The 24274-nt window shown below is 41.1% G+C and overlaps 1 non-coding gene across 1 annotated transcript; it reads left to right on the top strand.

The window, feature by feature from the left end:
* The first annotated feature begins 2744 nt into the window (after positions 1 to 2744).
* Trnas-cga (transfer RNA serine (anticodon CGA)) lies at positions 2745 to 2819 on the top strand. The gene has a single exon. It is a non-coding gene; the product is annotated as a tRNA-Ser (tRNA).
* Positions 2820 to 24274: the final 21455 nt, after the last annotated feature.

The raw sequence follows: 24274 nt of genomic DNA, 5'->3' as shown, positions 1-24274 counted from the left end.
TTAAATTCCCCAAATGACCAAAAAATTCAAAGTAAAGCCACTTCACCTCAAGTGTTGGATCCATTTGAAGCCTCAGGATCGACCATTCTGTCCAGGGCGACGAAACCATTAGAGCCAGCCGAGCGGCTCTAGGCGCTACAGTCTGGAACCGCGCGGCCGCTACGGTCGCAGGTTCGAATCCTGCCTCGGGCATGGGTGTGTGTGATGCCCTTAGGTTAGTTAGGTTTAAGTAGTTCTAAGTTCTAGGGGACTGATGACCTCAGAAGTTAAGACCCATAGTGCACAGAGCCATCTCAACCATTTCGAAACCATTAGAGTGGCAATGGGAAAGTGATGATCAGACTTTATTAAAAAGTGGAGGCGTCATTTTAGTGAATGCGTTGCCAATAAGGCAAACCACTAATTCAAAGGGAGGTATGATGACTCTGAAGAAACTCTGGGTTTCTGATGTGAATTGTTGGACAAGAATCCAAAAGAAATCTTGGTCTAGCACGTAAATAAATAAGTCTGGAAATCCTTCGTTGACTCATTCACCCTAAGCCCAAAACATGCACCATCAGACTTTCATCTGATTTGGATACTTAATTGTTTTCTACGTGGACACACTTTGAAGATAGTGAGAGCGTAATTCATGTAGAGAAATCAGGATAGGAGCTATCGCTAACAGGGAATACTTTCTCTTATACAACGCTGGCATAAGGCCATATATCGTGATGGAGACCACACAGAAAATAATTCGTGTAAAACAAATGTGGACTGATATTGTCAACTAATTCTATTTGTTAAGGCTGTCTATGTTCTGAGAAAAAATCGTGGTGCTTTAAATATTCAATGCCCCTCGAATATTTTGTGTGTAATCCATGGGTTTGTACCTCTTTGCAACTTAAGGCCAACATCTAATTTCACACTATTGATATAATTATTACCTGTTTCTCTGTATAGTTTGCCAGTGAAACACTCTATCGATGGTAAACGAAGTGTTTTTGATTGTCTAGATCAAAAGGTTCGAATTTATGATAGGAAATAGATCGGATTCTTTGTCGTTAAGTGTCGTGCAGACGTATCACATGTGATACTCGTTTCGTGACTTATCTGTAACGCTGTTGTATCGTCTTTTGCCAATCCGCTTAACTGCTAGAGCTTACCTAAGCCGAGGAAGTAGGTGTTTTGCCCAGGCAGTTCGAGCAAACGAATTAACATTTCTGTCAATCATGAAAGAATCGATGACATATGATGGAGTGCAGTGTGCTCTTTCCCCTCATGCTTTCAACCGAGATAAACCATAATGACGTGGAGTATACCTGTTAGGACACACAGGGGAAGTGAGTTTCTTTCCACCCGTCTACTAGCGTGAATCTACCCATAGATGTACGGTATCCTGCATAAGGGAACCACCAACGTGTGGTAATTGTGAAACGCGCCATTTTCATGTAGTTGTGGCTTGTAGTCAGAGAAGTGGTCAGAGACAAGTGTAGCAACTGATCTATCCTCCATAGTAACAAAGATGGCGACGAACGTAACACTTTTTTAAAAAAATATGGAGAAATGCTCGGATCTGCTCGCTAAATCACTTAGCAAGGAATTCCTATTTCTTTCCACAACGAAAAACGCATACATTACCACAGTTGCCGCTCTTGAACTTTCTTTTCTGTAATTTCTCATTTTCCTTAAAATTGAATTCTAGCGTCGTTGTCATAAATGTATCAAGTATTTTACTAATAATCTTTAACATTGACTGTATTACAATTTTATATTAAATTCGATTAACTATTTCATGTGAATGTTAGTGAGACAGAGAGAGGAGGCGATATTCTAACTGAACTTTAATTCGTAACATGTTAAACACATCCATATAAACTGTTTCAACAAGAGCGCCATTGCCTCTACTGTGATTATAAGTGTTCTTATGTCGTTCTACAGTAGTGTGAGGCCTCACTCCCACAGCGAAATTGGACAATGAGTAATTAAAAGAACTGCGGCATCAATCGATAATACGGTAGTGGCGTCTAGACTTTCTGTGATCAAAGCATACACATCCCACTGCATATTTTGCTCCACTACAACACTATGGTGCATGAGGACGTGGTCACTGATAGAGAACGGAGGGCATTTAAGAATATTATGACTTATAACTAGATGATCACTCACATGAAGATGAGAGAAGAGTTCACATGCTAGTAGGGAGAGCCCCAACGTAAACATAACAGTAAAACTGAGTTAGCAAACCATTTCTAATTCCAAATAACTTGTAAGCCTGATCATTACAAAAAACAGCATTAATTTGTGCGACAACAACAACCTCTGTGCTATCAAGCAAAGAATTTATGTAACTGGGTCCAACAAATTTTCTTTTCCAGAATGAGATTTTTCACTCTGCAGGGGAGTGTGCGTTGATATGAAACTTCCTGGCAGATTAAAACTGTGTGCCCCACCGAAAATTCGAACTCGGGACCTATGCATTTCGCGTGCAAGTGTTCTACCAACTGAGCTACTGAAGCATGACTCACGCCCGGGCACACAGTTTTAACCTGCCAGGAAGTTTCATATCAGCGCACACTCCGCTGCAGAGTGAAAATCTCATTCTGGAAACATCCCCCAAACTGTGGCTTAGCCATGTCTCCGCAGTATCCTTTCTTTCAGGAGTGTTAGTTCTGCAAGGTTCGCAGGAGAGCTTCTGTAAAGTTTGGAAGGTAGGAGACGAGATACTGGCAGAAGTAAAGCTGTGAGGACCGGCCGTGAGTCGTGCTTGGGTAGCTCAGTTGGTAGAGCACTTGCCCGCGAAAGGCAAAGGTCCCGAGTTCGAGTCTCGGTCCGACGCACAGTTTTAATCTGCCAGCAAGTTTCATATCAGCGCACACTCCGCTGCAGAGTGAAAATCTCATTCTGGAAACATCCCCCAAACTGTGGCTTAGCCATGTCTCCGCAGTATCCTTTCTTTCAGGAGTGTTAGTTCTGCAACGTTCGCAGGAGAGCTTCTGTAAAGTTTGGAAGGTAGGAGACGGATACTGGCAGAAGTAAAGCTGTGGGTAGCGGTCGTGAGTCGTGCTTCGGTAGCTCAGTTGGTAGAGCACTTGCCCGTGAAAGGCAAAGGTCCCGAAGTCGAGTCTCGGTCGGGCACACAGTTTTAATCTGGCAGGAAGTTTCAAATTTTCTTTTACTTGTGAGGCACGGTTGACAGCCCTCTCATGCTTTACATGGACGCATCGCAAGAAACAACTTATCAGCGGCAAAATAATTGTTCAGGAGCACATTTGTTAAACTGCACTGTTTTGTTCCTAGAAGGGAACTGATCATTTCAAGATGAAAACGTCTATACTCAGCTATATGATTACATATTGGTTTATCGAAGCAAAGTCTACTGTGACGTTTAACAACAAACTCTTAGTATTTAATTCAAACTTTATGTTGAATCTATTTTAAACGTAAGAGATACTTATGATAAAAGTGCAATATTGCTGATTGTTTGCGGATTCGATTGACTCAATACAATTTTTCAGAAACTGTATTACAGAACTCTTGCAACAAATCCTTATTTCGAATGGTGAAACTACTTTAATACATTACCCTACTTGTTTTACCATGAACTGTGATTTGACAGTAAGTAAAGACCACAGTAGAGAATAGGTTTCCAGGGGAGATCAATTCATTGGTCTAATTCCAAAGTTTTATCGCATATGAACAAAGGAAGCTGCTGTCTTATTTTAAAATACGGTTAGTTAACTATTTGTGAAAGTTACAATTATTCGTGATATCACCACGTTATAGTAAACTGAACGCAACAGCTGAATTAATAATACTAAAATATAAATTTAAATGATAAATCCCCCATAACTTTTAAACTATGGCAGATACACGAAATCTAATGTGCAGTTTTGGCATACTTCGTACATAAAATCCCTGTTCTTCTAAATTTAGTGCCAATTTTACTTGTTTTATTCATTTTGCAGAGATGGCATGCAGGTATCAGAAGGTAGTTTTGGACCCATGTATAGTCATTACTACATTAACATTCATTCGGACAGCTTCCAATTGTAACAGAAAAGATTCTTGAATCGTTGTAAGATAATATTAATGTAAGGAGCTAGCATTCAGGAAGCCAATTCCAAACTATTTTGTGTAGACAACAAGCTTACCCACAGGTAAGCCTACACTGTTTTTCTTTCCGCTTTCCGCCGGCCTTTGTGGCCGAGCAGTTCAATGCGCTTCAGTCCGGAACTGCGCTGCTGCTACGGTTGCAGGTTCAAATCCTGCCTCGGGTATGGGTGTGTGTGATGTCCTTAGGTTAGTTAGTTTTACATAGTTCTACGTCTAGGGCATTGATGACCTCAGATGTTAAGTCCCATTGGTCTCAGAGCCATTTTGTTTTTCTTTTCGTGAAAACCATCCATATGCATGTTGGCAAAAGTGTGTATACGTGCCAGATGACAATCATGAGCGAATTCGATCAGGCCTATCCTAAAAAAAGCTAAACTATGGCTTTGAGTGCTATGGGACTTAACATCTGAAGTCATCAGTCCCCTAGTACTTAGAACTAATTAAACCTAACTAATCTAAGGACATCACACACATCCATACCCGAGGCAGGATTCGAACCATACGACCGTAGCTGTCGCGCGGTTCCAGACTGAAGTGCTAAGAACCGCTCGGCCACTCCGGCAGGCTGCTAAACTATGAAGAAATGTTTTTTTTATCTGTACGTACCTTGGACACAGCCGTAAAACATGACATCATAAGTGAACTTTGCAACTACTGGTGCTATTCTGAACTCGCACGTGTGGAAACATTAGGCCTTAGTACGTACAATGAGTGCAGGAAGAAGATATTACTTTGTCCCGAGTGACCAAAATCGGTCTAACTGTATATTACCGAGAATGATGATTTAGTTTTGCTACATTGAGGTTTCCGCTGCCTTTGTCCACTTTTTCTCAAATTATAGAAACACTTCCGTTTTGAGGAATGGAGAAAAACCCTACTGATCACAAGTCGCGATTTATATGCATAAATACACAGGAAATTGGAAACATATCATTTGGGCGAACATTTTATTTTATCGAGTCAAGCCCCTTTGCATTATAGTCGATTACTTTTTATTCTTTTACCTAAAGTGGTTACTACCATTCTCTCTCTGTCTCTCTCTCTAATCGAAAGTAGATACTTGAGAAAATTTTGTGTTAGTTGTGATATAAGAGATCAACTAATGTATTTAGGCAAACAATGAAAGATGTTGTAGCCACGATAAAAGAAACTTTATATAGAAACGAAGCAACCATTAAATAAAAGTCATGTATGCTAATAAGCTACTGTGTGGACAGGAACACAAATAAAGGGAATTGTATAAGCGGTCTGGAGTGCTGGTAGTAGGTAGGTATGTGGGAACTAATCTTCCGACATGTATGAAAATAAATTTCGTATTCAGTATCATCAGTTATGACGCATGACAGTGAGGTGTAGGCTCTTTCTGCAGTTAGTGGGGAAATGTACATTAGTACTAGAAGACACAGGAATACAAAAATAGACTGGGTAACTGACGTAACTTTGTTGCTATTAAAAATGAAGTTGTGATGTGCAATATATATAGACGGATGAGAAGACGGTAATGTCATTGTCCATTTCCCTGCCACAAGCAGCGTATTTTCGTGTCTTATCAGTGATAACCAATACACTTAATGATGATTTTGTGTGATATGTACAACAAAAGTTTTGCTTATTTAACTTCAAGAAATTTTATCTATCCAGAATGTATTTTCACTCTGCAGCGCAGCGTGAGCTGATATGAAACTTCAATATGACAGGAAGTTTCAAGTTAGCACACACTCTCTGAAGAGAGAAAATTCACTCTGGAGACAATCCTCAGGCTGTCGCTAAGCGTAAGCAACATCCTTTCTTCTGCGACTGGTAGTCTTGCACGGTATGAAGGAGAACTTGTGCGGAACCTGAAAGATACGAATTAGGTACTGGCGGAAGAAAAGCTGTGTAGGCGGATTATGAGTCGTGCTTTAATAGCTCTTCGGCAGAGCAGTTGGTCGTCAAAGGCAAAGGTCCCAGGTCCAAGTTCCGTTCCAGTACTGGGTTTTAATCTGCCAGGTGGTATCAAATTAAACGTATTGTGTAAAAACATTGTTATGTTCTATGTAACATAAATGTTTGTATCCCATGTTCAGTGTGCCTTCTACGTAATGAGTACGAAGAGGAGAATATCTTCGTCCCGTACGAGAAAATTTTTTATTAAGACAGAAATGGCAAAAGAAGACAGCTGACGACGACAGACAGAAAGATAAATATGGAGCGAAAAGAGATGTTGCATTTAATATTGGAAAAATCAACTGTATGTTGTGACAACAGGATGCTTTATGGTAGAAAATGGACAGAGAAATGTGGGAAGGAGCACCGAAATAATTACGTGGTGGTTTGATGCTGAGACATGGATGTGTAAACACGTTCTTGAGGGGCTTGTCGTTTAATTAGTGGGAAACAGTGATAATTTTGTTAAAATGATGCAGTTTTCTTTGTAGTAATAGTCGAATTGCGTAAGGCGATAAGAAAGTGACAGTATTGAGGAATGGAAACAAAAAATGCTAAAACAGGCAAAAGGAAGAAGTAGCATGCGAATTATCATTACAGCATTGCTGCAGTAACATACCAAAGTTTTAAAAAGAGGTAAAGATACTGAAGTTATTAACAAGAGGGAGGAGATGGAAGAGTGAATATTTCGAGAGCTTAAAATTTAGCAGGAGATTTCCGCAAAAGGGAAGAAGATTATCAAGACAAAGAGTTAAGACACTGAAAGTATGAGAAGGGACCAGCCGTCATCGCGAAACGCATATATATACTGTACCTACAGAGACTGGATATGAATTAACTAAGGGCGTTATTTTGTCTTAGAGGTAGAGTGAAATGGTGAACTACAACGGTAATACAGATTATATTATAAAAGGGACTTGTTATTGTGTTGTTTGAGAAAGTGAGCAGTGAATTGACTGATTAATGTTGAAATGAATTCAGTGTGAGGAACAAAGAACATCTTAAAATTAAAAGTGGCCGTTTAAATGAAACAGACGTGACAGTATCCCAAGCACAGTTTTATGTGGGCATACATTGTTGTAGCTCCTGGTAAACCTTTAGGGATGTGAGTTAGTGGTCCAAGAAACTCTTCTGTTCCTGACGTTTCGCCCAAGACTGCGCTGGACATCCTCAGAGGCGCTGCTTCGTTGTGTCTTGTCGACTGTCTCCAGCGTAGTCCTGGAGGAAACGTCAGGAGCAGAAGAGTTTCTTGGACCACGACCTCGCGTTCTGAAACGTTTACCAGTAGCCATGACATGCGGTCGTGGAAGCCTCCATTCTATGTACATTGTTGTGTGTAAAGAAACTTGTGTTCGTATACCAGCGCAGTATATCGCAGTCCCATACCCTTTCTACAGGTTGTGAATTAAATCTACAGTGAAAGACAGTGCACCAGTGCGACGATGGAAATAGTGTCTTCTTAAATTAATTTGTTCTTTTACAAGACATTTCGTCGCCATCTGACAGTCTTCAAATGAACCACCAAACACATGATTCTCTACATCCCCAGTGATTGTCAGCTGGAACTGGAGATAATTTTTAGGTGAGCACGTAGCTGCATTTCAGTGATGGCAGCCACTATTCTCGTTGTATCAGTAACTGCTTACATCAAAATGAGATATTAAGATGAGAGTTAACTAGATGTGGACAACAGTAAAAGATATGAAATATAGACAGTTGTTCAAAACCAAATTATTGATAAATCGGGAAATATTAAACTTCACATTCGAGTGAAGAATTTTCTCACTGTCATACAATTTTTATCATTCTTTAAAGATGACAGTGAAATGGATTTTTATTTTGTATGACATTCCCATTTAAGATTGTTATAATTAAGGAGTCTTGTAAGAATCTGCAATTTCACGTAAGAAAATCCACTCTACTTAGATGAAAAATCATACAGCTAAAACCGGGAAGTAGCATTTCGGTCCTAATACGAGGGTTGGAACTTTGATAGTGGCAACCATTTATTGACTGCTCGTAGAAAATAAATACTTGTTTCAAAGTCTTACTGGCCTTCAAAGTAGCCACCTGAATTGTGTATAACCCGTTGCCAGTGATGTGGAAGTCGTAGGATACTCTTAGCAGTGCCCATTGTGTGGACAGTTCGAGCTGCGCGGTATATTGCCCGACGAATTTTTAAGCAGTTCTGAAACGATTGCCGTGAAGTGTTTCCTTCAGTTTAAAAATCGAGTTGAACTCACGAGCGCTTAAATCAGGGAAGTGCAGTAACTGGTATAGCACTTAGCAACCCCATCAGCCAAACAAATCAGTAACAGCTTGCACTGCATGTGGTTGAGCATTGTCCTGCAAAATGACGGCCAGATCCTGCAGAAATTGTCATCACTTCTGTCTCTAAGCTGGTCGTAGTGGGCTTATTTTTGCAGAGACGAGCGTGATACACGGAATAGTTATGTTGTGATGTGGATAGCTCTGCATGTGGGAGACATTGTTATTATGGCAGTTCAAATGTTACTACAAATACTATTACAGTAAGGTGATAAAATATGGAAGAGGTTCAGAGGAGGGTGCTTAGTGATGCAATTAAAAATGAGCAGTACCGCCGATAACGTATTCGTGTATCCTCTCGTTGCGTGTCACACAGCATCAATCATCTGCACCGTGTTCGGTCTCTCAGAATGAACTAATGTGAATCAGTAAAAATCAGTTACCATAAAAGAGTGCAATCAAGTGCCAGTGCGTTGTAGCGAGGGTGAAAACGTATGTTCGGTCATCGCGTTTTCGCATCATCAACGATCAGCTGCGCAGCAACGGTTACGCGCACGCTCGTACAGTTGTGAACTGTATTGTAATTTAACTTCATGAGTAGTGTTATATCACTACTAGTGTCAAGAAGAACTGGTACCAAAAGAAATCTGTGTATGCGTGGCGAGCGTAAGAACTTTCGTTCGATCATTCGGCTTCCAGATCATTAACAATCATCCTTGCCGTGTTCGGTTATGTGTACGCTCGTGTAAGTGATATTGCGGACAGATAACTATCTATATGTTGGCGTAAACACTTGTGACTTAGAGTGTAAACAGCGCAACCTGTGATTTTCATTTCTTCTTAGACTATAGATGTTCACCAGACGTACGACAGTGTTGTGTTTGACGTTGAGTGGCTCCCCTAACCTGCTTGCATATTTAGAAACATAATTTCAGGCAAGTCGGTCAGCAGTGTGGAGCAGTACCATAGGACAGCCACGGGATTATCAGGTATGTGGTGTGGACAGGGCGCACAGTCGAGAAGCAGCAAGCACTTATACCAATTAAGGGATCCCTGCCATTTGTACCCCCCGGGAGTGTCACAAGCTGTTACTGATTTGTTTGACTGATGGGGCTGCTAAGTGCTATACCACCTATTGCACTCCCCTGACATAAGCCCTAAGTTCAACTCGATTTCTAAATTGAGGGAATCACTTCACGGCATTCGCTTCAGAACTGCTACAAATTCGTCAGGCAATAGACTGCGCTGCTCGAACTATCAACACAACTGGCACTGCTAAGACTATCCTACGACTTCCACATCGCTGGCAACGGGTTATACCCAATGCTGGTGACTACTTTGAAGATCAGTAATACTTTGAAACACGTACCTATGATGTAAAAGCTGTAAATAAATAGTTGCCACTATTACAGTTCCAAACTTCATAGAAAACTTGTTGGGGTTTCATATTTGTAACTGTTTTAAGTATGTGTGAATGTGCATGTGCGTGTGTGAGCGTGTATGTATGTGTGTGTGTGTGTGTGTGTGTGTGTGTGTGTGTGTGTGTGAGTTTGTGTGTGTTTGTGTGTGTGTGTATGTGTGAAACTAAGTCACCTGTCAATGTCAAGGGTACATGTGAGTGTAGCTACCCATTAGTAAGGAGAGGGTTTGCTTGCCACTGAATTGTTTTGGTGGAACAATAGCATGTTTGGTGGTAGCATCCCAAGTGTTTGTCATCGACAGCTGCAGCATGCAGTCATTCAGTCATACGTCAGTAGTATTCAAGAGCGTTAAGGCAGTATTCAAACGCTTTTTAGGTAGTCAATCCGTATAAGCCTGGGTACTTAGGCAATCAGCTTATCGAAAAACACAGACCTTCGTATAATGATATTAAACGTTTTTGTATATAGACCAAAGAAGTCGTCTGCTGGATTAAAAGACATACGAAAAGACCACGAGGACGCCTTAATGAAATATGTGCAGACGCATTAAAACGTATTGAGGAGGAACACTGACGCATGTCACTGCAAATCGAAATGAATGGAATTATCCAGAGGAGGTTCTTATGCGACAGTGAATGCCAGATAACTAATTATGATGATGCTGGTGAACTCCTGAGCATACTCCCGGGAAATACTGGGATTGAAACAATATCACTACTGAGTGACAGAAAGAGGCAAGAAACTGTTCGAAAGCTACAATGACTCTTAAGTGGTGGATTCGGTAGTGCATAATGAGATCTTTAAGGTGGTGTACCAAGTATAATTATTTTTACCGTAATTTTTTATTGGCTTGAACTGTTGTTTAGATACTCTTCTTTTAAGGTTCATTTGTCTAAAGTGTTCTAGAACAGTTAGATCATTTGAAAACGGGCAATTTACTGCATGGTGGTCCGAGCATTCGAATGCTACTGATGTTACGCTATAATAATTACAGGTTGAATATGGGTCGTGTTAGTTTCGCATAGTATCAGAGAGGGCATTGGTACAACTAAAATAGGATTCTGAACAGGATTTCTCTTTTTAACATGATTCATTCTTTAATGGTAAACAGTCTCAAAGCACGTGCTTGTCTCGCGTGTGCTTGTCTTTCTGCCTGTTTTTTTGTACGAAGTAAAACATCAGTGCTTGAAAACGACAAACTAACGGAGTTATACGGGTAGAAGAAGTGCGAAAAGTAATCCAAATAGTGCGGAAAACGCTTAGATTGGTAAACGGAAGCCTGTTAATCGATATAATTTCGTCCAAACGAGAGTGTTTCGATATCGGCGAAGAAAGGCCAACCGAATGGTGCTGGCCGATTAAACGTTTGTTCGACAGCACTACTAAAAGAATAAGGTGAAATTTTAAAAGCTTTTTCTTTCAAAACAACATTTTTTAAGTTGGCGGGAGCTATATCTGATGAACATGACGCAATTACATTGTACTTTTTTGTAACTTGTAAGTCGCCGTTTCTCCTGCTGCTGTACATAGGTCTTTTAGGATTTATTTTAATTTTGATTTCAGGTGCACGTTTTTATAACTTCTTTTCTTCGTTCAAAACATTGACTTTTATCTCAGAGTCCCACCAATTTTTGATATCCCTGCGTGCTACGTCAGATAATATCACTAATTTCAGAGTAGATTTTGAAATTTTGTTCTAAGTTGAGAACTGTGGCGTTCAAAACTCCCAGCAACCACCCTCGCAGACATTTTGTCGATGCCGTGTAGTATGCGCTGGATGTAAGTTTTTACTTTTAAAAAAGTAATACAATCTTAAGGGTGTGCAACATAGGTATAAGGTCAGTTTTTTTCGTTATTTTATTGAAAAAGTCATGAATATCTGTTCCAAAATCGAGCGTTACCATGGTCTACTCCCTTAAGAAGCATCCCGTCAATCACTTGTATAAGCTACAGGCTGTTAAAACTGCAACATTTTGAAGACAGCGTGCAAAAAGTGACAAACTGGAGTGAAGCTTCAGCAAGAGACACGTCTACCAGTATATGTCAGAATTAGTCTGCGGCGGCAAATTGTCCTATCCCGACTGTGGTTTATCGTTTCGCGATATTGGTTTTCGCGTTAGTTAGGATGCGAATATAGAACCGATCGGTTCAGTAGACCCATACCTAACGCCATGCTGGATCTAAACGTCCCCACGCGACTAATGCCCGAGAGCTCAGACATACTGTTCTCCCAGCTGAGACGGAGCATGGAGCAACGTCAAATACGTCAGGCAATGAGCTTTTTTACAGCTCGAGAAGCCTCCACAAGGACAGTGTGACTATGTCTGGAGCATAAATTATCAAAACGCAACTACTGTTGCTCCTCACGCTTACACGACAGGGAGGCGAGAGAGGGACAACGTACTCTTCCCAGACGAGACCCAGTTTTGGGGACAGTAACACGATGTATCCGAGAGTGGAAGCTCGGAAACACTGTCAGATCCTATCCGTCATTGTCATTTCCAGCAACTCGTTTGATGGTATGGGATACCATTAAGCTAGGTATTCACATGACAGTTTTGCTCTCTGAGTTAGATTTTGCGAGTAATACGTGTCGTGTAAACAGCGCCGGGAGTCAGCTCTACGACAGTGTCCGAGAGGGGGCACGATCTCAGATAGTGGCGCTCTGCGAGTTTTATATCTCTCGTGTAAACGAGAAACCCCGTCTCTCGAGTGCTGCTCGCCATAGGTCTTTTCGGCATTTTCGAGAGAGCGAGAGTACTCGGAGAGTGTTGAGCGGTCACATTGCGTCCCACATTTGTGCCGTATTTCACAATTTGTACACTACCACTTCTGAGTAATACATCCTGCCGTACACATTCAATAAACACACGCACGAAACTGCGTGTTTTTGACCATAATATGTGGTCTTGACATGTTTCTGAGCGAAGAAATCACCCGTTTTGCCTCCTATTTCGAGACTTAAACAATCCTAAGCAGCAAATAAAATATAAAAACAGCGTATACATATTACGTAGCATTAAGAAACGAGAATTAAAAATGTCGCTGTAGATATACGGTACTGCCTTACTACCAAAATGTGAATGAAAAACTACCACACCACCAACTGCGGCACATCAGCTCTGCAAGAAACCACTGTGAAAATATGAAAACGTGTAGTGGTATTGTAACGACAGTTGAGGCTGCTGTCGCGATTGATACGTACTGTGAATGGAAGCGATTTGCCAACAAAAGAATAATGAAGAAAGCTGGCAGGATGTGGACTCTAGACAAAGCTGTGCTTTTAAATAGACTGCACGAGGAAAGCACAGTGTAATGGGAGTACAGTCATTGGACTATAGGAACTGAGATAAGTTTGATGTCTGAAGTGGGTACAGGTTTCTACAGAAGACATTTACGAGAATATACACAAGTCAAGATATTAGGTGAAGAAGTTTTATCACACAGAGAATCATTGGAAGTTATGGTTGAAAGTAATCACCTTGGAATTCTGGAAATTGTCTTTTAACTTCAAGTATCATAGCTGCATCTACAATTTCATGTGATTTTGTATTTATTGAAAATATTATTATATTGGCTGTTGAAGAATAGGTCACTAGAAATTTACGACTGGCTTCTTATGTAAATACAAGTAAAAATTTCAAATAATTCTATGTTCGAAGATGTTTCATTTATTAGATATCCTCCCTACTTGCCTTCTAGAAGTCTGTGGGTATCAATATGAGGTTAGTACAATGTTGTTTTATCGTAATTGTTACTTTCCAGATATTGAGAGAATAAACGCAGCCTACGTTAGAATCACTCTTTCTTCAACACTAGCAGGTTTACGTGTAATAGTATTAGGTCTACAACTTTGCTTCCGCCGTTTTGCAATAGACGACAGTAGCGGCAAGTGGGTTTCGGCTGCTTCGTCATAGGTGTAATACATTAAGCTTTTTTCTTTTTTTTTTTTTTTTTGGTAATCAGTCTACTGACTGGTTTGATGCGGCCCGCCACGAATTCCTTTCCTGTGCTAACCTCTTCATCTCAGAGTAGCACTTGCAACCTACGTCCTCAATTATTTGCTTGACGTATTCCAATCTCTGTCTTCCTCTACAGTTTTTGCCCTCTACAACTCTCTCTAGTACCATGTAAGTCATTCCCTCATGTCTTAGCAGATGTCCTATCATCCTGCCCCTTCTCCTTATCAGTGTTTTCCACATATTCCTTTCCTCTCCGATTCAGCGTAGAACCTCCTCATTCCTTACCTTATCAGTCCACCTAATTTTCAACATTCGTCTATAGCACCACATCTCAAATGCTTCGATTCTCTTCTGTTACGGTTTTCCCACAGTCCATGTTTCACTACCATACAATGCTGTACTCCAGACGTACATCCTCAGAAATTTCTTCCTCAAATTAAGGCCGGTATTTGATATTAGTAGACTTCTCTTGGCCAGAAATGCCTTTTTGCCATAGCGAGTCTGCTTTTGATTTCTTCCTTGCTCCGTCCGTCATTGGTTATTTTACTGCCTAGGTAGCATAATTCCTTAACTTCATTGACTTCGTGACCATCAATCCTGATGTTAAGTTTCTCGCTGTTCTCATTTCTACGACTTCTCATTACCTTCGTCTTTCTCCGATTTACTCTCAAACCATACTGTGTACTCATTAGACTGTTCATTCCGTTCAGCAGATCATTTAATTCTTTTTCACTTTCACTCAGGATAGCAATGTCATCAGCGAATCGTATCATTGATATCCTTTCACCTTGTATTTTAATTCCACTCCTGAACCTTTCTTTTATTTCCATCATTGCTTCCTCAATGTACAGATTGAAGAGTAGGGGCGAAAGGCTACAGCCTTGTCTTACACCCTTCTTAATACGAGCACTTCGTTCTTGATCGTCCACTCTTATTATTCCCTCTTGGTTGTTGTACATATTGTATATGACCCGTCTCTCCCTATAGCTTACCCCTACTTTTTTCAGAATCTCGAACAGCTTGCACCATTTTATATTGTCGAAGGCTTTTTCCAGGTCGACAAATCCTATGAACGTGTCTTGATTTTTCTTTAGCCTTGCTTCCATTATTAGGTGTAACGTCAGAATTGCCTCTCTCGTGCCTTTACTTTTCCTAAAGCCAAACTGATCGTCACCTAGCGCATTCTCAATTTTCTTTTCCATTCTTCTGTATATTATTCTTGTAAGCAGCTTCCATGCATGAGCTGTTCAGCTGATTGTGCGATAATTCTCGCACTTGTCAGCTCTTGCCGTCTTCGGAATTGTGTGGATGATGCTTTTCCGAAACTCAGATGGTATGTCGCCAGACTCATATATTCTGCACACCAACGTGAATAGTCGTTTTGTTGCCACTTCCCCTAATGATTTTAGAAATTCTGATGGAATGTTATCTATCCCTTCTGCCTTATTTGACCGTAAGTCCTCCCAAGCTCTTTTAAATTTCGATTCTAATACTGGATCCCCTATCTCTTCTAAATCGACTCCTGTTTCTTCTTATATCACATCAGACAAATCTTCGCCATCATAGAGGCTTTCAATGTATTCTTTCCACCTATCTGCTCTCTCCTCTGCATTTAACAGTAAAACTCCCGTTGCACTCTTAATGTTACCACGGTTGCTTTTAATGCCACCAAAGGTTGTTTTGACTTTCCTGTATGCTGAGTCTGTCCTTCCGACAATCATATCTTTTTCGATGTCTTCACATTTTTCCTGCAGCCATTTCGTCTTAGCTTCCCAGCACTTCCTATTTATTTCATTCCTCAGCGACTTGTATTTCTGTATGCCTGAGTTTCCCGGAACATGTTTGTACTTCCTCCTTTCATCAATCAACTGAAGTATTTCTTCTGTTACCCATGGTTTCTTCGCAGCTACCTTCTTTGTACCTATGTTTTCCTTCCCAACTTCTGTGATGGCCCTTTTTAGAGATGTCCATTCCTCTTCAACTGTACTGCCTACTGCACTATTCCTTATTGCTGTATCTATAGAGTTAGAGAACTTCAAACGTAGCTCGTCATTCCTTAGAACTTCCGTATCCCACTTCTTAGCGTATTGATTCTTCCTGACTAATGTCTTGAACTTCAGCCTACTCTTCATCACTACTATATTGTGATCTGAGTCTATATCTGCTCCTGGGTACGCCTTACAATCCTATATCTGATTTCGGATTCTCTGTCTGACCATGATGTAATCTAATTGAAATCTTCTCCTATCTCCCGGCCTTTTCCAAGTATACCTCCTCCTCTTGTGATTCTTGAACAGGGTATTCGCTATTACTAGCTGAAGCTTGTTACAGAACTCAATTAGTCTTTCTCCTCTTTCATTCCTTGTCCCAAGTCCATATTCTCCTGTAACCTTTTCTTCTACTCCTTCCCCTACAACTGCATTCCAGTCGCCCATGACTATTAGATTTTCGTCCCCCTTTACATACTGCATTACCCTTTCAATATCCTCATACACTTTCTCTATCTGTTCATCTTCAGCTTGCGAAGTCGGCATGTATACACATTAAGCTTAGGCCTCTGTAAACATAATACCATAAAATATTAGTCGATTTTTTATTGTATCATAAGTTTATTCTCGATTAAGTACGTAATCTTACGTACCCATTTCTCGCCATTTGCGAAAGTTTTAATTTTCTCCTTTAACATGAAGAAATCTGCGGCTGTGGCTCTAAAAATGCTGGGTAAGACCAATGGTGAGGGAACTATTACAGAAAGAACGTGCAGAGAATGTTTTCAGAGCCTTAAGAACGCTGGTTTTGACATCGAAGACCGGCATGGCGGTGGAAGGCAGACGTTATCGTAGCTACTGAAACAGACGAAGACAGTCACAGGACATTATCGAAAGCAATTGATGAGTTCGAGCCCAGCACTGAAACACAAACGGTCACAATACAGTGACAGACACGTAAAGATAATTTTGCAGCCGGTCAGTGTTCGACCCATGTCGTAAAACCCGTCAAAATATACATGGAAACGTTGAAATGAGGAGTCCTATCCCTACCGCCGTATTCTCCATACGTTTCTCTCTCTGACTACCACCTTTTTAGATCAGTGGCATACATTCTGGCTGACCAGAACTTCCGATCATAAGAAAAAGTGCAAAATTGTATCGATGCGTGGATCCCCCCAAAAGACGCCCAGTTCTTGCGCCACGGGATTCGTATGCTATCGGAAATATGGGAGACTGTAGTGGCCAGCGATGGGCAATACTATGAAACATAATTTTTTCTAAGTTTTTCCCAATAAAGAACCGAACTTCGAGAAAAAACGGGGGAAGAAATGTTGTAGAAATAGTATCTAGATTAGCGATTATGGGTTCAATTGTAAAGAGTATTCCTTTCGTTTCACTTCCTGTCATTCTCATATAATCTCGGTATTGCTGTGGATTTCCATCACAGGCTATAGAATTCTAGAAAATCATCCCACAGCCTAATCCGCTGTGTTATCCAACATGAAGACGACCGTTTACGGGTTTTCTTTGCCACTGAAAGTATTAAAACTGCAGCTGCAGCCAACGTACGTCGCAAACTTTTCCTTTACGCGCAGAACAACGACATAAACACCTCGCGGACGGTAATGTCTCGGCTCTCACAGGTACTCTCAGCCTGCTACTCGTATGAGGCTCAGACACTTGCAGAAAAGACTCGCAACGAACTATTAGACAATGAATATCAGGGAAAATCCGTCTCAAGTCTAAATGATTCTGCCAGTACTATTTCAGAGTACCATACTATCTGAGAGTAGAAGAGTCTAATGTGTGCCCCACCCATTAAGCACACAACACGATCACTGCCGATGTCCGGATATGGTAATTTCGATAGTAGTTGTTATATTTCTGAAATGTTATACTCGAAGCTGGCTCTATCGTTGAGTTCTCCGTGACGTTATATTTCAGCAAGATAATGCAAGACCACCTGTTAACCATCGTGTCGGGATATACCGCGATACCAAGAGTTTTAGACTGTGTGGCATGTTCTCCGGATCTCTCAACGATTGAGTACATCTGGTCATGTATTCCCTAGAGATTGGCCACCTACCACGCGATAGACAATGCAGCTGACAGCTCCGGCACGGTACTGAAGCGGCGTGGAATTACGTATCCATGTCTGTCATCCAACTGTCATGTCGACTAGATGCACAATCGAGTTAGAGCCATTGTTCCTGCCAGAAGTGGCAGTTCTGTTTATTAAATTTCGCGCCATATACAGGGTGAGTCACCTAATGTTACCGCTGGATATATTTCGTAAACCACATCAAATACTGACGAACCGATTCCACAGATCGAACGTGAGGAGAGGGGCTAGTGTAATTGTTTAATACAAACCATACCATACAAAAAGCACGGAAGTATGTTTTTTAACACAAACCTACGTTTTTTAAAATGGAACCACTTTAGTTTTGTTAGCACATCTGAACATATAAACAAATACGTAATCAGTGCCGTTTGTTGCATTGTAAAATGTTAATTACGTCCGGAGATGCTGTAACCTAAAGTTGACGCTTGAAATCTCCGACGTTCAGTTGCGTGTTGTAACAAACACGGGCCACGGTCGGCGAGCAGCATCTGCAGGGATATGTTTACGATGTCGGCCGTGTTTACGAGTGTGGCTGTAGTGCACTGTTGTGGTTTGGTCTAGCTGTTGCAGTGTCCGTATGCAGCGCTTGCTGCTATTGTTATTCTGCATTCGTCTCCGCACGCAGACCAACTTTAGTACACCGTGTTACCAGACGTCCGTGATAGTGTAGTGTTGTAGGAAGTGTCACCATGGTGTATTCGAACTCTGAAAAGGCGGAGATGATACTGATCTATGGCGAGTGTCGACGAAATGCAGCTGAAGCCTGCAGTGTGTATGGAGAACGGTGCCCGGACAGAGAGCATCCAACGTGCCGCACATTGCAAAACATATACCGCCAACTGTATGCAAAAGGTATGGTCGTAGCACGCAAACGGGTCCGTAACAGGCCCGTCACAGGAGAAGCGGGTGCAGTTGGTGCGTTAGCTGCATGAACCCACACATGGGTACACGGGACATTGCGAGAGCCGGTGGACTGAGTCAAAGTAGTGTCATGAGCATACTGCATCGTCACCGCTTTCACAGTCACATGTGTCGCTACGTCATCAATTACATGGTGATTACTTTAATCATCGAGTGCAATTCTGTCAATGGGCATTAATAGAGACTGCGTTTCAGTTCTACCTGTTTACCGATGAAGCGGGTTTCACAAACCACGGGGCAGTGAATCTGATATGAAACAACGTATTGTGGCAGCCTGCGGCGACATTACACCAGATGTACTGCGGCGTGTACGACATTCATTACGCCAGAGATTGCAATTGTGTGCAGCAAATGATGGCCACCACATTGAACATCTATTGGCCTGACATGTCGGGACACACTCTATTCCACTCCGTAATTGAAAACGGAAACCACGCGTGTACGTGTACCTCACCCCTCATGGTAATGTACATGTGCGTCAGTGAAAAAGACCAATAAAAAGGTGTTAGCATGTGGACGTTATGTGCTGTTCCAGTCTCTTCTGTACCTAAGGTCCATCACCGTTCCCTTTGGATCCCTACGTAATTCGGTTCTCTGCGATACACACGATCGAACAGCATAGGAGTGGTACTGAAGCGTCAACTTTAGGTTACAATACCTCCGGATGTAATTAACATTTTACAATGCAACAAATGGCACTGATTACGTATTTGTTTATATGTTCAGATGTGCTAACAAAACTAACGGGGTTCCAATTAAAAAAAAACGTAGTTTTGTGTTAAAAAGCATACTTCCGTGCATTTTTATGGTTTGTATTAACAAATTACACTAGTCCCTCTCCTCATGTTCGGTGTGTGGAATCGATTCGTCAGTATTTGATACGGTTTACGAAATATATCCAGCGGTAATGTTAGGTGACTCACCCTGTATATCCCCAAACAACAGAAAGATTGAAGCACCTAGTCTTTCTACTACTCTGAATACAAACAATAAGTAAATGTTGTTTACTTGCTATCCTCTAAGAGTTGCAATTTTAATCGTCAACAGTGTAAATTGCTCGAAAACGTATACTAGTAGCCCCATGAACGGCTATTCATCGTCCTCCGACACAGTGTGAATGTCACTGAAAAGAAGGCTGCCACAATACGTTGTTTCATATCAGATTCACTGCCTCGAGGTTTGTGAAACCCGCTTCATCGGTAAACAGGTAGAACTGCTACGCATTCTCTATTAATGCCCATTGACAGAATTGCGCTCGATTGTTAAAGTCATCACCATGTAATTGATGACGCAGCGACACATGAGACGGTGAAAGCGGTGACGATGCAGTATGCGCATGACACTACTTTGACTCAGTCCACTTATCCTTTCAGCACTTTTTTGTCTGCTGCTTTTGTTAAATACTATTTCAGGGTATTGATTAAAGACTTGTTGATCCGTTCACTCCACAACATACCAATCACAAACATTATTTCTTCTTTGACAATCTCTCCAGCACTTTATTTCCGAGGTCTTGATGGAGGAACTCCACTGGAATGTAGTGGCCATTTCATTCGGTCCATTGCTTTCCTTACTTTAGAGAAGCATAAAGTGAACCATTCATTAGTAGCAAATAATAATAAAACCATCTTTTGGTTCTACTTTTTTATTAATACTAAAATATGTTATTAATGTAAATACTTGTTCTATAGTTTTTCTTTTAATTTTGACGACACTTGTTATATTACATTACATAGAAACTGGAGAGATCTCAGTAAAGGCGTGTCACATAGCCCTTTGTGGTTTGTATAAGCTAAAATCCGTTATAAATCTACTTCAGTTTCCGTTGTGACGACACGAAACTACTTTTGTCTGGCCACAGCTGTGGATACTTTGATTTCTCCGGTTGGAAGCTCATTAAATTAGAACACAAGAAATATTAGTTCTCTTTATTACATAAACGAATAAATTATTTACTTTGACACACTTCTTCGACAAAGAAGTGCTTGATAAATGACAACTGACATTTATTGTGAAAGCATCACTTGTTGTACTAGCTAACAAACTTTTCTCTTGAGTACAAAATGCAGCGTTTACGAAAGTACATTTCATCTGGAACTTTAACAACTCGTTAGTCCTACACCACTATGTTGACTGCCATAGCTGAGGTCTTGAACTAGGACAGAGCTCTTGCTTCCCATTGGTTGTTGTGGATTGCAGGGAGCCCTCATTAATATCTGTGGCATCGATTCGCGTTGCTGAATTTACTGTGGCACCGCCATCTTTGGGCTACACCCCAACTTCCTCATTATTCGTTATTACACAACACCTGGTTTCCATAAACATGCCACTGCTGTATGCAGGAAATAAGATATCCCTTCATGAACTGTTACAACTGATGAACTATTAGTATTGTTAAATCAATGCTGCAGCATTAATCATACGAACTACAAGATCTTTTAGTGTTGAGGTGAAGTTGGTAAACAGAAATTGCAGATTTCTCAGTACGACCGAACGAACTTAAGACTCTGACCTCGGATTAAAGTAGAACTGCATTCAGATCTCAATTAGATCTACATCAACATTTACATGGAGGCTCTGCAAATCATACTTAAGTGCCTGGGAGGAGTTTAATGGAAACACCTTCACAATAATTCTTTATTGCTCCACTGTCGACCCGCGCGCCGGAAAAACGAACACCTATATCCTTCCGTGCGACCTGTTATTTCAGTTATTTTATTTTGATGATCGTTTCTCCCTGTGTAGGTCGGCGTCAACAATGTATATTCGAATTCAGGGGAGAATCTTGATGACTTAAATTTTTTGAGAAGATTCCGCCGCAACGAAAAAGTCTTTGTTTTAATGGTGTCCATACAAAATTCTGTAGCAACTCCGTGACACTCTTTCCCCTATTTATCAATAATACAAAACGGGATTTATTCTTTGAACTTTCTCGATGTACTCCTTTCATCATACCTGGTAAGGACCCCACACCGCGTAGCAGTACTCAAAAAGAGGACGGACAAGCCTAGCTAAGGCAGTCCCTTTGGTAGATCTGTTGCGTCTTGTGAGTGTTCTGCCAATAAATCGTAGTCTTTGGTTCGCCTTCCTCAAAACATTTTCTATGTGTTCTTTTCAATTGAAGTTGCTCGTAATTGTAATTCCTAGGTATTTAGTTGAATTAGTGGCCTTTAGATTTGACTGATGTATCGTGTAACCGAAGCTTAACGGATTCCCTGTAGCACTCCTGTGGATGACCTCACATGTTTCATTACTTACGTCACTGCCAATTTTCGCACCATACAGATATCTTTTCTAAGCCGTTATGCAATTTTTTTCGAACTTCTGATAACTTTACTAGACGATGAATGACAGCGTCCTTTGCAAAGAACCTAAGATGGCTGCTCAGATTGTCTCTTAATTCGTTTATATAGAGAAGGAACAATAGAAGACCTATCAAACTCACTTGGGGAACTCCAGAAATCACTTCCGTTTTACAAGATTACTTTTCGTCATTTACTAAGAACTGTTGTAAACTCTTCTACATGAAATCACGAATTCAGTCGCATAACTGGGACGACAGTCCACACGCATGCAATTTGATTGCAATCCGCTTATGAGTACAGTGTCAAAAACCTTTTAGAAATCTAGAAATACGGAATTAATTTAAAATCCCTTGTCAATAGCACTCAACACTTCGTGTTAGTAGATAGTCACGTTCCACAAGAAAGATGTTTCCTAAATCTGTGTTGACTGTGTGTGAATAGAATGTTCTCAAAAATTAATGTGAATTCCTAAGGGATCAAACTCTTAGGTCATCGGTCCCTAGACTTACACACTATTTAAACTAACCTAAACTAACTTATACTAAGAACAACACACACACGCATGCCCGATGGAGGATTCAAACCTACGGCGGGAGTGGCTATGCAGTCCGTGACATGCATGATGCCTCCTCAAACCGTGTGGCTACTCCGCGAGGCTAGACCGTTCTCTTCGAGGTAATTCATAATCTTTGAACACAATATATGTTCCAAAATCCTACCTCATTTCGACGATAATGAGATAGGCCTGTAATTTAGTGGTTTACTCCTATTGCCTTTCTTGAATATTGGTGTGAACTGTACAAGTTTCTTGTCTTCGGTTACGGATCTTTCGCCGAGCGAGCAGTTGTATATGATTGTAACGTGTGCAGCTATTTCATCACCATACTCTGAAAGGAACCTAAATGGTATACAGTCTGGACGGGAAGACTTGCTCTTATTAGGTGATTTAAGTTGCGTCACTACTCCTAGGATATCTATTTCTATGTTACTCACGTTGGCAGTTCGAATCCTGGAATACTTATTTGTTCTTCTTTGGTGAAAGAATGTCGGAAGGCTATGTGTTTATGAAACCTGCCTTAGCAGCACTGTCATCGATAATATTTCCATTGCTGTCGAGCAGAAAAGGCATTGATTGTGTCAAGTTTTCTTTGAATCTTTCAGCAACTGAATCATTTGAGTTGAGAGGTTGGTAAAAGGATCCTATTATTATTTTATACCGGTTGGCAAGAATGGCTTCTGCCCATACTCTTATCGACGAATATCGGTAGTTAATACGTGCTGTAGTCTGGATGATTAGTAAAATTAGACATCTGATATTACTAAGTAACCAGTTACAGAGGGCAATCTTACTCTTAAGGTACATGTGCCGATTACTAAAGTTCTGACCGAGAGCCTACTACACGTGCCCTATCTAGTCACCCACATTATTGTATGATCCTGACCCATCGAAAATATTCTGTTATACTGCAGAGATTGAAAAACGTAAGTACCTTTACACGACACAGTTCATTTTTACCCACTCTAAAAACATATAACCAGTCCTTACTACTTCTGATTGCTCATACTCTACAACTGCAATCACTCATCTGCACTATGTGATCAAAAATATCCGGGAACCTGGCTGAATATGACTTACCAGTTCATGGCACCTTCCATCGGTAATGCTGGAATTCACTATGGTGTTGGCCCATCCTAAGCCTTACTGACAGCTCCTCTCTCCCAGGCATACTTTCAATCAGGTGCTGGAAGGTTTCTTGGGGAGTGGCAGCCCATTCTTCAAGGAGTGCTGCACTGAGGTGAGGTACCGATGTCGGTCGGTGAGGCCTGGCATGAAGTCGGCGATCCAAAACATCCCAAAGGTGTTTTATAGGATTCAGGTCAGGACCCTGTGCAGGTCAGTCCATTTCAGGGATGTTATTGTCGTGCAGCCACTCCGCAACATGCAGTGCATTATGAACAGGTTCTCGATCGTGTTGAAAGATGCAATCGCCATTCCCGAATTGCTCTTCAACATTGGGAGGCAAGAAGGAGCTTAAAACATCGATGTAGGCCTGTGCTGTGATAGTGCCACTCAAAACAACAAGGGGTGCAAGCTCTCTCCATGAAAAATACGACCTCACCATAACAACACCGCCTCCGAATTTTACTTTTGGCTCTACACACGCTCGCAGATGACGTTCACCAGGCACTCACCACACCCACACCCTGCCATCGGATCGTCACATCGTGAAAGGTAGTTCCTCACTCCACACAACGTTTT

Source organism: Schistocerca gregaria, chromosome 2, assembly GCF_023897955.1.
Source record: "Schistocerca gregaria isolate iqSchGreg1 chromosome 2, iqSchGreg1.2, whole genome shotgun sequence".
Classification (NCBI taxonomy): Eukaryota; Metazoa; Arthropoda; class Insecta; order Orthoptera; family Acrididae; genus Schistocerca; species Schistocerca gregaria.
This window is presented reverse-complemented; position numbering and strand designations above follow the sequence as displayed.